The 15,534-nt window shown below is 33.4% G+C and overlaps 1 protein-coding gene across 1 annotated transcript in view; it reads right to left on the bottom strand.

Moving 5' to 3' along the window:
- Positions 1 to 15,534, bottom strand: part of dntt (deoxynucleotidyltransferase, terminal) — a 138,328-nt gene that overhangs the window by 35,051 nt on the left and 87,743 nt on the right. The gene's annotated exons all lie outside the window — the stretch shown is intronic.

The raw sequence follows: 15,534 nt of genomic DNA on the forward strand, positions 1-15,534 counted from the left end.
GGTGTGTGTGTGTGTGTGTGTGTGGGTGTGTGTGTGTGTGTGTGTGTGCATGCGAGATTTTTTTAGATTTTGAAAGAAATAACTACAAAAACAGTAATACTGTTAAACGATTGCTATGATTTTAAAGTTTATACTCGTTTCTAACATTCATGAATAGAAAGTTCGAAAGAATAGCATTTATTTTAAATATGTATTTAAATTATTTATTTACTTACATTTTATTGTGAAAATGAAATCTGCAACATTATAAATGTCTTTAATGTCATTTTTGATCAATTTAATACACTGTTGCTGAATATTATTTTAATAAAAAATTAATAAAATTAAGTTCTTAAAAACTTTTATATATGCATCAACCACCCCAATATATATTTTAATACTGTGCTTCACTAAATACTAAAACTTACTGATAAAAATGTTATATATAAATAAAAATGTTCTATTTGACCTAATATTTGTGTGAACAGATGAACGCCACGCCGAGGTCAAACTCGACTGGAATCAATGTGAGAAAGGTTTTGTCGATCACACAGAGCTGTTGCTGATGCAGAGCTGAAATCAGTCACGTCCGAGGTTTTTCTTCAGTTGAGGTGTTGTTTTATAAAGCAGCTCTGTATGTAACAGCACACGGCCCAGCAGCTTCTGGAGCAGAGGTGCAGAAAATGTGGGATTTACAAGCTTAAATAAGAGCATGCGAGTCGGATCGGTAACAGTCTGTACGTCCTGCTGTGATTGTGCGATGCTGATCCTGAAATAAAACACACTTTACACCCCGCTTTCCTCTCTACTATGCTTGTGAAGGCAGGCAGACGCTCACAGAAACCAAACGAGCTTCACTTCATCCGCTTATAAACATCACCTCTCACACGGGCCAGAAGCAATAAAACCTGAGTGTGATAGAGCTACACAAACACACAGGAGAAACAACAATCACACATGAACTCTCCGAGATTCAATACAGAGCACATGGAGACTTCACCTTCACTGCAACTAAACAAATCTATCTTAAAACAAGAGCAGTTTACTCGAGATTTAGTCAGAGAATCTCAGAACAGAGCTACTAAAAACTATTAAAACATGTTTTATAATAAAGGTGAAATATACACTAATCAACATTTGAAGTGGATCATAAGCTTTCATCAAAGTTGTCCTAAAACCTTAAAACAATTTTGATGAACTTTTTTGATCCACTTCAAATGTTGACTACTGTAATAAAATATTAGATGAAAAACTTTTAAAAAATAAATAAAATGAAACTCCAGATTAGAAATGTTACCTTGGCAACTAACTAAATTCGTTGAGATGAAGCACTAAAATTACTACCTGTAAATAAATATAACTCAAATACTGATACTGAGCTATAACTAAAACTGGAATAAAAATACATAAAACCTACAAAGTAATATTTAAAAATAACAAAAAGTAATACAAATGAAAGAAGTGCATAACAAAATTACCAAAAAAAACACTAAAATTTAAATGAAAACTAAAAATATAAAAAAAATAAAAGCTAATTCATAATTTAATAAAACTATAATACTAAAATAAATTACTGCAAAGCCTGACATGTGAAATAATTAATAAATCAAAAATGTTTAAGCGTTTATTCAACCAAAATGTATGTATTTATTTATTTTAGTATAATATTTGATACATCAGGCTTATATGGCTCATATAGTCTGATATGATGAGAATATGAAGGAAAAAAACAGTTCAATTTTATTCAAAGACTCAAACTGAGTAAAAATAAATATGCAATTTGGTGCGGATGCTGATATTTCTATCATGAAATTCTGCTGCTTGTAATGTAAATCAGTGAGATCTTTATAACAGTTCAGCAGATACTAACATAAAATGATCTAAATATCAGTCGTGGCTCTATATCTCCAGTAATATGTCTCAGTAAGATGAGAGTGAAATGCTCCAAACATATAATGCAGTGATTGAGAGCTGAAGAAATAAAGGCTCCTCAGAAGATGTGAGATGTTCTGGAGGCTTGTGAAGATCATTCCTCCGCTGAGGAACAGTGAAAGTAAAGCTTCTGGAAACAAACGCTCCTCAAAAGATCCTGAGGATCAGATTTGAGATGCACTGATTTTTCTAAAAGATGATTGATGCAATAACATTGATACGTTTGTAGAAGAGCTTTTACTGGAAAAAAAACTCATGACATGGAGTAGATTGAGTGTAACAGGTTTAACAGCAAAGTTTGATCATTTGTGTATCAAAACTGACACAGTAGCTTTACAGGTTTAAAATAATAAACCATATGTAGTTCCAACTCTAAACTGAAAGACAGGACTCTGTGTTGTATGAAGGACGAGCAGAACCACAGACCACCTAATATCAAACATTAGTCTTCCCACACAATATCCTGCATTGCATTCTGTTCGGAAAGCTTTATGTAAAGACTCCACGCTAACTTTGATTCACAGATCATTTCAGTCTTAGATGTGTTTTTATATTTCTAAGACATTAAAGATTAAATAAAAAATTAATTGACCTGAACTGTCAGATAAGATTCAGAATTAAACTGACAGCAATGACAATCATAATATTTGCATGCTTAATTGTGATTGTCTTCTATTTCATTAAATAAACAAAACAGTGATATATATATAAAAAAAAATCACTGTTATTAGTAATAAATTGTAATTTAAAAAATAATCTAGTTAAATATACACTGCTGTTAAAAAGTTTAGAGTCAGTAAATTATTATAATCTTTTTAAATAATTAATACTTTTCAAAGAAATTAATACTTTTATTCAGCAAGGATGCATTAAATTGACCAAAAGTGACAGTAAAGACATTTATAATATTGTGCAGCACAACTGTTTTCAACATTGATAATAATCAGAAATGTTTCTTGAGCAGCAAATCAGCATATTAGAATGATTTCTGAAGATCATGTGACACTGAAGACTGGAGTATTGATGCTGAAAATACAGCTGCGCATCACAGAAATAAATTACAGTTTAACAGATATTCACATAGAAAACAGCTGTTTTAAATTATAATAATATTTCACAATTTTACTGTATTTCTGACCAAAAGTGGTGAGCAGAGGAGACTTCTTTCCAAATTCTTTTTTAAAAAACCTACTCCAAAACATTTTAATTGTAGTGTACATCAAGATAAGTGATAAATAGTCTGTTTTGCACTCAATAAATGATCAAATTAATCAATTATATCCACCAAATAACAATACACACTACTAAACATTATATTTACTTATTTTATTTTTTTAAGCATTGCATGCAGGGACTGATTTTTGATTGATTAAAACAGGCAGTCGGAACCGATTCACAGAAAATTAAACAATTCAATAAAATTACAATATTAATACATCTCTGTTTTAATGCTCTGATACTAATAAGATGAGGAATGACTAGTCTAATAACACAGTTTTTAATAGCTCAATTCAAATGCACTTCCTACTGTGTAGAGTTTCCAACTAGTTTTCATTTTTACAGTTTTACAGTCTTTCATATTTAAAAAAGCTATTACAACAGGACCCAGATTTAACAATAAACACCCTATGAATCATTCTAACAGGAACAGAGGTAATGTTTCCCGCTGTCGACTCAATATGAAGCATTTGAGTCAAAGTCTTGACTTTCTCCTGAAGACTGACAGACGTGAGCACATCTCCTAAAAGCTCAGATTGAGTCCCTGAAGAGCGTCACCACACTCAACCTTTACTCTCATCGGGTTATCCTCACTAAATGGACCCTCAGAATAAAATTAAGAGGCTTTTTAATTTCACAGAGACGTCTAGAGGGAAAAATCACCAACACATTTCAATCCATCAGGACACCAGCTTTCAACACTCAAAGACAGACACACATCACTGTCTTTATTTCATGAAATCAAAATAAATAGTGCACCCTTACGACTAACGATCGCTATGTTATCAGGGGTTTACTAAGTAAAGTATCTCTAGTACTACTGCTCATATTATTTAAGCATACACAATAACTCTAAGTGTTACAGAAAATACCATAACACTATTAATAAGGTTTCAATATAGACTTCCACCGAATGTACTGTAGTATTAATTAATGTTAATCTCAACATTCACTAATACATTTAACAATGAAAAATTGTATTATTAACTAAAAATGACAAAGATTAATAAATGCTGTAAAAATGAAATTGTTCTTTGTCAGTTAATGTATTGACCTATATATACAAATGCACAAAGTATATTAAAAGCTATTTTAAAGTCTTACTGAAAATGTGAAATTTTATTTTAGAATATTATATATTATATATATTATAATATATATTATATAGTAAGTTATATATGTATGTGTGTGTGTGTGTATAACGTGTCTGTTTTGCTCCTATAGGATCCTGTTATTCGTGGTAAATGCGGGTGAAAGACTAAAACAACAAACCGAGACAATTCATCAAGGATGAATTTGATAAAGCGCTGGACTTAAGAGTGTTTAGCGCTCGTCCCCTTCGGCGTGTGTGTAAGAATCCCACACTAAAGATCCTCACAGGAGAATAAGACGCTTCCAGCCGCACGCATGACATTCAGACAGTCAGATATCGGCCGCTGGTTCTCCTCTAAAGAGAGGGAGTTGTTTCTGGAGGTGTTTGCGGGGTCGGACGGCCCTCCTGTTCTGTCTATAGCAGATGAAATCCTCCAATGTCCTCATTCATCAAAGCCCAGAACACATATTAATTATCATCCACCTTCAGCTGAACAGTAGAGGACAAAGCAGCACCACACACACACACACACACATATATACAGTGACCCCCAAAGTATTCGGACACTTAAAACACACTCACATCTCATTGCATTAGATGACAGATTCAAATTTTCTGAGGAAAATTAAACAGCAAGCGCTGATAGTCAGTGTGTAATACAGTATAGTGTGTAATCACAATACAGTAAAATTGTGAAATATTATTACTGTTTTCTATGTGAATATCTGTTAAACTGTAATTTATTTCTGTGATGCGCAGCTGTATTTTCAGCATCATTACTCCAGTCTTCAGTGTCACATGATCTTCAGAAATCATTCTAATATGCTGATTTGCTGCTCAAGAAACATTTCTGATTATTATCAATAATCGTGCTGCACAATATTTTTGTGGAAACTGTGACGCATTTTATTTTTCAGGATTCACAGATGAATAGAAAGTTCAAAAGAACAGCATTTATTTGAAATAGAAATCTTTTGTAACATCATAAATGGCACTTTTGATCGATTTAATGCATTCTTGATGAATAAAAGTATTTTGTTATTTGATTCAACAACATTTAGACATGAAGCATGCTGTACTGTAAACACCCCATAAAACACTTTCAGTGTTGATGTATTGAAACAGGAAATTGTTTTTTTATATATATATATATATCATATTAACAATATCACAAATTCACACTCACGACTGCAAGACATCAGAATTTTGATTCATTTACCCCAGAAGAGAAAGACACCCAACTTTCAATGCCCATCTATAAGAAAGGTGACAACTATTAAAAGTACTCTGGCATAAAGGTGAGCTCAAAACTAACAAACAAATACAAAATCCACAAAACAGCTCGGCTTGGCCAATTCTGCCAAACCTTCAGAAACCCAATAATAATCAATAAAACTAAAACAAAAGCCTTAATTTGGTCAGATTTGGTCCTCAATGTAAAAAATGATTTTTAAAAGCTATGATTAGAGTATGATTCACAAAAAATAAATATATACTATTTTAGTGTTTTTACTTCAGAATGCCATGTTTAATTCAATGTGTTATTTGAAGATACTGTTAGTGTTTGTGAAATTTACTAGCTTTACTTTTTTACACTCTAAAAATTATTTTTCAAAATTGTACAAGAAACAAATACTGAAGTACATTTTACAAGAAAATGCCATTTCTGTCTTTATACTTCAAATTGTCATGTTTAATTCAATGTGTTACTTGCAGCTTCTTTGTAATTATTTGTGAAATGCAATCATTTCCAAGTCATAATAGTTCCAAAGTAAATCCTACACTAAAAAAAAAAAATTAAAAAGCTGTAAATTTTACAAGAAAATACTATTTGTCTTTCATGTTTAATTCATGTTTCTCTGTAATTATTTGTGAAATTTCAGAATTCTAAATTGTAAATCCTACACTGTAAATGCATACAGTATGCATATATTATAGTTATACAGTTTTAAGTTGTAAATGAGATTACTGAAGTACATTTTACAAGAAAACACTATTTTTTTACTTCAAATTTTAATATTAAATGTGTTATTTGCAGTTTCTTTGTAATTACTTTTGAAATGTACTAGCAATTTATAAGTCAAAAGTGCACTTAAAAAATTAAGTTGTAAATAAAACAAATATTATTAAAGTATGTTTTACAAGAAAATACTATTTCAGTGTTTCCACCTTAAAATTGTATATTTAATTCAGTGTTTTACTTCCAGCTTCTTTGTAATTATTTGTGAAATTTACTGGCAATTTCTGAGAGAAAACTGTAATCCACTGTAAAAAAAAATAAAAATAAAAATCTGAGGTTTGTGAATGAAAACAAAGATTATTGGAGTATGAGAAAGTATTTACAAGGAAACATTGTTTCAGTCTTTCTACTTCAAAATGTAATATTAAATGTGTTGTTTGCAAGCATCTTTGTAATTATTTGTGAACTTAACTAGCGAAATTGTTTCAAAGTAAATTCTACATTGTAAAAAAAAATATTTTTTGAAGCTGTAAATAAAGATTATTGAAGTAGATTTTACAAGAAAATACTATATTATTACTTTAAAAATACTATTTTATTAATACTTAATTAATAATTACTACTATTTTAATAATTAATACTGTTTATTTTGTTATTTGCAGTTTCTTGGTAATTATTTGTGAAATTTACTAGCAAAATTGTTTCAAAATAAATCCTACATTGTAAAAAAATATATATTTGAAGCTGTAAATAAAGATTATTGAAGTAGATTTTACAAGAAAATACTATTTTATTACTTTTAAAAATACTATTTTATTAATACTTAATTAATAATTAATACTACTTATTTTGTTATTTGCCGTTTCTTGGTAATTATTTGTGAAATTTACTAGCAAAATTGCACTGATAAAAATTATTTTGTAATACATAAAACCAAATGTAATTTCTACATTAAATAATTTAGTTCAGGCAAGAATTAAAAAAATTAAAGTAAATTCTATATTAGTACTCAATTTAAGCTTGTAGAAATTAAAGTTTGAACTTATAAGTATATTTTACTTGGAATTCTTTGTTATGTTTACAAGGATTCTTTAAGTAAATATCAAAGTTATGATCCCGTATTTCCCATCATGCACTGGGACATGAATAATTAAAAAGGTTACATTTTTCACTGTTTTCGAGATGTATTTCCACTGTTTTATGGTTTCTTTCATTTTACTTACTGTTTTGTGACATCTAGAGTTCATGTTCTACTCAAAATGACCCATTCATACTCAAATACTATTCAGTGATTGTTACCGTAATTGTGCATGGTGTACCAAGTATTGAGGTCTCTGTGTTCATTTAGGTAATTAATTAATAATTATATTGAGTGGGCATGTTATCTTAGAAGGATAACAAGCTGTCTACTTGCTTAGTAACAGATAGTACTTAAATCAATACTTAAATATTACTTAAAATATTTGTGTGCGAAAACTTGTGAAAGAAAGAAAAATTTAATAAATCTTACTTATTGTTTTTTTTTTAATACAGTAAATTACTGTTATTTAACAGCACACTTTTTTACAGTGATAAGCATTACTTAAGTCAAATTTACAAACAAAGAGTCAATAAAATTTACTGGGAATTCCCAAGTAAACTTAACTTAAAAATTTATATCTAAAGCTACTAATAATTATGTTTAGGCTTTTACTTGTCAATTTTTTGTAAATTAACTAGCCTTTTCTGAGTGAAAATTGTAAATCCTAAACCAAATTTTTTTCAGTGTGTTTCAAAGTAAATCCTATATTTGTAAAAAATTTTGAAGCTGTAAATAAAGATTATTGAAGTAGATTTTACAAGAAAATACTATTTTAATTTTAATAATTATTACTATTTTAATAATCAATAATGAATACTATTTATTTTATGTGATTTGCAGTTTCTTGGTAATATTTTGTGAAATTTACTAGCAAAGTCAAAATTGGTTCAAAGTAAATCCTACACTGTAAAAATAAAATAAGATTACCGAAGTATGTTTAACAAGAATTTTGCAAACTTATAAGCAATTCTGAATTCAAATAGTTTCTACTTTTCAGTGAACACCCATTTGTTTCAGTCCACCATCACATGCCAAGAAACATTACCGTGCAATTCGAACTTGTTAGTTGCTAATTACCAGCTTATGGAAGATGCTTCATCTTCGGCGGATGGATTTGCATAAGTGCTGGGATGTAATTGGTATAATTTGAACATGTTCCGTTATTACCTCCCCTTAATCACTCTGTAATGTGACAAAGCCATCTCCGCCCATAGAGGAGCTCACTAAACGAAGTTGGCGATCAAAGGAACTCGGAGTAACCTTGTCAAGTCGAGGCGCTGGATGATTAGCTAGCGCTGCCAAAACGACTACGCCACCCGCGCTCATGTATCAGAAACAGGACGGCGCACATTCATCCTTCAGAAACCGGGCTGGACAGAAACTGAGAGGCAGAAACCAAATGCAAAACTGAAGTCAACTAGAGCACTCCGCCGGGATAAAAGTATCATTATCCCAGCAGTGGTAGGCAAATGTTCTTTCACTTAATTAAGCGTAAGAAGAAGAAATGAGCTGCTCTCCACACAAAAGCGCGACTCAACGGAGTGTGGAAATGACAGCGGCTTTGCGCCAGAGATACTTCATTGATCTTCATTAGCTGGATTAGGGCTTTAATGGGGCTTCGAGCCGCGGCACGCACCGACTCCATTACGAGGACATCCTCGAGCCGCTGACCTTCAGATACGACAGCAAACTGATGAGTGAGAGAGACTGAGAGAGTGACGGATAACGCATACATGTGCGCTCGGCCTTCAGAAACGAGTTACGTGCACAAGAATGACGAGGCAAAGTCCTGTTAGCAGTGCAAAAATACAACCCAAAAATGAGCTGCAGGTGCTTTTTAACACTAACTGACAATCTTAACCCTATATCTGATGCACACAACTCTGAGGCTCTAAATGATTCAAAGTGTGCTGTTAAAGCTGTCTCACACTCAATCTCCTGCATGTCTTCTGTCGTCTGATTGATCGTTTAGAGTGTTTTATCCAGTAAAAGCTCTTTTAGTGTAATTGTACAAGTGTCCAGCTTCAGCTCGAGCTTCTCGTGTCAAATCTTGACTGATTTTGATCAAGTAAAGGTCAGAATAACTGCAGTAATATCTCCAGATGAACACTTACTGGACTGAAGCAGCTCAGCTTTACTTGATTCTCCATCAATCATGTTTTAGAGTCTCAAATCTGATCCTCAGGATCTTTTGAGGAGCGTTTGTTTCCAGAAGCTTTACTTTCACTGTTCCTCAGCGGAGGAATGATCTTCACAAGCCTCCAGAACATCTCACATCTTCTGAGGAGCCTTTATTTCTTCAGCTCTCAATCACTGCATTATATGTTTGGAGCATTTCAATCTCATCTTATTTTTAGACATATTATTGTAGATATAGAGCGATGACTGATATTTAGATCATTTTATATCAGTATCTGCTCTACTGTTATAAACATCTCATTGCAGTTTAACATCGAGATACTATTATGGTTTTTGTTAATATTTTGAATTAGATTGTATTTATTTATTTACTTATTTATTTTTTATTTTCTGTTTTCATTTCATTTTTAGTTGAAGTTTCAGTAATTTTGTTGCATCTATTGTCAGTTTTATTAGTTTTATTATTTTTAAATGTCTACATTTTTATTTATTTTTATTTCAGTTTTAGCTTTAGTTGCTTTAGTACATAAAAGTTAAATTAAGTGAAAATGAAAAATGTTGCCTCAGAAACTAGCTAAGATAAAAAAAAAACATTTTGTTTAGATTTTCAAATAACAATGGTTTTTAAAAAATATATATTTCTTTATTTATTTGTTTGTTTGTTTGTTTGTTTGTTTTAGTTACTTTTTGGTCATATAAATATCAGCATCTTCACCAAATTGCATATTTTTGCTCCGTCTCTGAATAAAAGTGTTTTTTTTGTGTGTGCAATAAATTGCTTTGGTTATTGTGTTCGGATAAAATAAGTCCTGAAAGAGGTGTTTTTTTCTTCCATATTCTCAGTATATCAGACTACATTAGCCATAAAAGCCTGGTGTATCGAATATGATACTAAAACACAACTTTTGTTTTTAGATGTTCTTTCTTTATTTTGTCTAAAGGTTCAATAAACTCTTTCACTTAACAAAAAAAACACTCTGACTAGTTTTTCATGTGCCAGGCTTTACAAGGTTCAATGCATGGCATCATGAAGGCGACCGGATGCATTTGAACACAGCATCTCATAACCTTGAGATCTCCTCTATTCGTCGCTTTCGAATAAATCTCAACAGCGGCATTTATTTTTATGCACAAACCCAACCGATTCTCAAACTGTCGGCGTGCTCTCTGCCCTTCCACTTCACAGAAACATCTTAAAATAGTGATTTGTGCCTTCAAAAGTGTCAGACATTGACACTGAGAGTGGCAGGGCGTGTCTTTCCTGTCTCGTGTGAAGTGGGCTTTTGACAAGATCATGCAAATGAACCCAAAGGGCACGACACCGAGTTCAGAGATGCATCACACTGTCCATCATCGAACAACCTTCTGCTGAGCATTTGACTCGTGTTTGCTGAAGTCATGCATCTGGTCATGTCTCTTATACAGCGGTGCATAATAATTCATTGCATTAGATTCAAATGCACAAACACTTTTGAAGCAAAACATAAATCATGAAAGATTTGTAAGTTTTAAAGTCAGCTTTCAATGCAATTTGCAACCCATTTCACTTCAATAATATGATGCATTCTAAGTGAAAAAAGAGATTAAATGAGAAAAAATTATAGAGTGGGATTTGATTTTATCCATTAAGAATTGATTGGATAATGAAAATGGTTGTTAAATATCAGAATAGAGTCGGGTGGATGTCAGGATCTTTGCTTTTATGAAAGATTACACAATCATTTTTTGTTGTTTGGAATAACAAGCACTGATGAATCACTCCCAATAAACCAAGAACATGTATTAGGGGAAAAAAGGGACAATTTAAATTTCATGTTGATTTTAAAAGATAACATTCGTCACAAACACACACTCTATTTCTCCATCTCTTTTTCAAAAAAAAAAAAATTGCAACCAAATTACTAATATGTATACTGACAATCAGATGCTTTTATCGAACATACTACTGTTCAAAAGTGTTGGGTCAGTACGATTTTTAAAATGTTTTTGAAAGAAGTCTCTTCTGCTCATCAAGCCTTCATAAATTTGATCGTAAATGCAATAAAAATCTTTGAAATATTACAATTTAAAATAGCTGTTTTCTATGTGAATATCTGTTAAACTGTAATTTATTTCTGTGATGCGCAGCTGTATTTTCAGCATCATTACTCCAGTCTTCAGTGTCACATGATCTTCAGAAATCATTCTAATATGCTGATTTGCTGCTCAAGCAACATTTCTGATTATTATCAATGTTGAAAACAGTCGTGGCTGCACAATATTTTTGCAGACACTGTGATATATTTTATTTTTCAAGATTCACAGATGAATAGAAAGTTCAAAAGAACAGCATTTATTTGAAATAGAAATCTTTTGCAACATTATAAATAATAAATGTGTTTATGGTCACTTTTGATCAATTTAATGCATCCTTGACAAATAAAAGTATTAAAGGGGTCATATGATGCTTTTTTAAAGATCATTATTTTGTGTATTTGGTGTAACAGAATATGTTGACATGCCATTTAAAATAAAAAAAACAGTAGTGTATATCACATGATATCAGTTGAGAAGGATTCAAACAGATCAATGTAATAACTTAAGACAAAAATCATTGTGCAACTTATTGTGGGAACTGACTTTACACATCCACTAAAAATCACCTAATCACTAGCTGAATAAATGCAATGACATTTAGATGCTCTATTTTCTTTCCAATCAGCGAGAGAACATGTTTTCTAATGCACAACTTGATCTGCAATGCAAAACGTGAATCCTACAACTCGTTTTAAACAAACTGTCCATTTCGCTCCGTTCACCTCACAGCCAAGGACATTTGCATGAACTAGAAAAGACAGAAGGACAGTAAGATGAGAGAGAGATGACAGCTGCTACAGACTCCAGCATTTATCAGTCTCCCAGCATCTGAGTCAGAGACTGAGCGATCGGAGCATTGCTCCGGTGCCGTGACAGGACACGTTATATTAACGCTGGCTCATTGGTGAAATCCTCCTGAGGAGTCCGGCCTGATTGTCTGTCAGCAGGCCTGCCGCTGAGCTGTCACAGCAACCGGTGCGGGCCGATTTTGACGGATTGCTGCGTTATGGAAAAATTGCAGGAAAATCAATGCATGTTAATATGAGGCGAGTGCCATAACTAAGCCAGAAGCCGCCGCCTGCCGCCCATCGAGACCTCACGTTTGATTAGTCATTGCCGGGAAAAAGCCAATATATTTTTAAGCCCGACAGTTAATTTGCACCTCTGTAAAAAATTATTTTTCAATCAGTTTTTCTTTTTTTTGCCAGTCTGCAATTGTGTTTTCCATTAAAGTGTATGTTGTGTGTGTGTGTGTGTGTGTGTGTGTGTGTGTTAGTCAGTCTGCTAATGTGCATGTGTTTATGTGTGTGTGTAAATGCATTAATAAATGAAATCTCTGTGCAGAGGACTTCTTTTATCCTAACACAATAACCAAAGCAATTTATTGCACACAAACAAACCGACATTAACAGCCAGAGCTGAACACAATAAACATGATGAAATTATCAGCAGCTATTTAACATACGGCTCTAATGTCCATCATCAGAATATGAACGTGGTGATTCATATTTAGGACCGAATCAAGTCAAACCCCCATCATGCTGCATATGTGCATTTCTGAATGAGGTCAAATTACTCTGATCGTTTTTATAACCTTTGAACATGTATGGGATTTGCGATAATTCCTCAAAACATTCATATATTTCAAGATAAACTGTCTGCTCCTCATATTTACATTTTAACTGCCCAACACAAGAACTGAAAGGTGAAAAGTGTGACTAGCGCCTAATAGAGTTCAAGAAATAAGCAGATTTTTATAGTTCTTAAGAAAATATGAGCTGTGTTTCCCATGCAAACACTTTAGTCACAATTCAGTTGTTGTTTAGGTGTTCCTATGTGGTTGCTAGGGTTTTACTAATGCAGTTGTCATGGCAACACACCTGTAGGTTTTCTGATGTGTCTGACAAATGCAATCTAGTCACAATGCTCCTGTGGTTGCTAGGGTGTTGTTATGTGGTTGTCTCAGCAACACGCCTGCTGTTGCTATGTGGTTGGTAGGGTGTTGCTATGCAGTTGTCACAGCAACAAGCCAGATTGTTTTCTGATGTGTCTGATGAACGCAATCAAGTCACAATGCTCCAGTGGTTGCTAGGGTGCTGCTATGCAGTTGATAGGGTGTTAAGCTATTGTCATAGCAACACTTCTGATGGTTTTCTGATGTGGCTGATAAATACAATCTAGTCACAATGTTCCAGTGGTTGCTAGGGTGTTGCTATGCGGTTGCTAGGGTGTTGCTATGCAGTTGCTAGGGTGTTGCTATGCAGTTGTCACAGCAACAAGCCTGATGGTTTTCGGATGTGACTGATGAACATAATCTAGTCACAATGATCCAGTGTTTGCAAGGGTGTTGCTATGTGGTTGCTAGGGTATTGCTATGCAGTTGTCAAAGCAACAAGCCTGGTTGTTTTCTGATGTGACTGATGAACATAATCTAGTCACAATGTTCCAGTGGTTGCTATGCGGTTGCTAGGGTGTTGCTATGCAGGTGTCAAAGCAACAAGCCCGATTGTTTTCTGATGTGTCTAATGAACGCAATCATGTGTCACACTCATTTAATACCAATGCAATTCCTGATTCAAAATTGAGTTTTAATTGGGGTAGCAAACACAATGCTAAATTTAAATAAGCAGAATTAAAATGAACTGAAATTCAAAAGAAATTCATGCGACTGTCATTTTGAACTATAAAGCAAAAACAATCTTTGAATGTTGGCTTGTTTGAAAGTTTCAAAAGCCTTGAAGTTTCCAGGCCTCGCAGATCAATACATAAACAGATCTATTTATATTTCCAATCCAACTTCCTGTGAGCGGTGGCCAATTCAATTAAATTCAATTCAATTCACACTCATGAATGGAAAGAGCGCCAGTTCTTCAGTTCCAAATTTGGTCTAAAACTAACACACACACACACACCTGCCAGTGTTTTGAGCTCTAGAGAAGCGTTTGCTTTAGTTGCATCAAGACAAAATGCCTTAATTATAATGATGTTTTTCCTACGCATGGAGAAAAGAGCATCTGAAGCAACATATATCATCAAAAGATTCACAAAGCATTTACACAAGAATCATAATTGCAGAAAAAAATCATCAACTCACTGTTTATTCATGTGAACAGCGGACAGAAACCATAGACTAACTCAATGTAGAGACAAGTCATCAACATCAAGATTTGTTCGTCTAATCGCCCAGATTCACTTGGTTGAGTAGAGACGCTAATCTAATCGCTTTTGTTCTTTTTTCAGAAAAAATCCAATTAAATTACAGACTGGACCTCTAGGAAGTTTAATGGAACTCCTGCTCTCTGAACTCAATCAACACTAAATGGGATGAAAGCAGAGACAGGAACATCTGCTGTTCTCTACAGAAAATAAAAATACTGAATGCTAAATCTGCTTGTAAACCATCTGAAGACAAAGATTCAGCCACACGTCAGCCATTTAGTTTGACTTTCTAAATATGGCCTCCATATTCAACAATTCCCAGCTTTTTCATGTCATGGAAGTACAGCTCCTAATCGAAAGGAAAATCTCAGAAGCTTGTCAAGAATACATTTCAATTTATGACAAATATAATGATAAAAAGCCTGTATTTTTCATGCCGATCTGTTTGAATGCACATGAAACCTGGAGAATAGAATCAGCCGGTGATTCTTATAAAAGGTCTTTTAATGACCTGAAAGACCTTCGCTCCCACAGTCGTCATACTGAGTGTTGCAATTTCTCACATATTCTATTTCCGATCAGTAGCAGTGTTCAGTGCAGTCATGAGGAGGTAGGTGTGTGTGTGTGTGTGTGTGTGTGTGTGTGTGTGTGTGTGTGTGTGTGCTGTATCTGTGTGAGTGTGTCTGTGTGAGTGTGTCTGTGTATGTGAGTGTCTGTGTGTGTGTGTGTGTCTGTGTGAGTGTGTCTTTGTGTGAGTGTGTCTGTGTATGTATGTACTGGTTTTTCTATTCTGGATATCCTGGTAACCTGACTACACACAGACTCATGGGGACTCGCGTCACGGTGGGGACCTAAATTGTGGCCATTGTGGCCCCAAAAGCTTATAAATCATACAGA

The sequence above is a fragment of the Sinocyclocheilus rhinocerous genome, unplaced genomic scaffold (assembly GCF_001515625.1).
Source record: "Sinocyclocheilus rhinocerous isolate Xijiao unplaced genomic scaffold, SAMN03320098_v1.1 scaffold1822, whole genome shotgun sequence".
In the NCBI taxonomy this organism is placed as follows: domain Eukaryota; kingdom Metazoa; phylum Chordata; class Actinopteri; order Cypriniformes; family Cyprinidae; genus Sinocyclocheilus; species Sinocyclocheilus rhinocerous.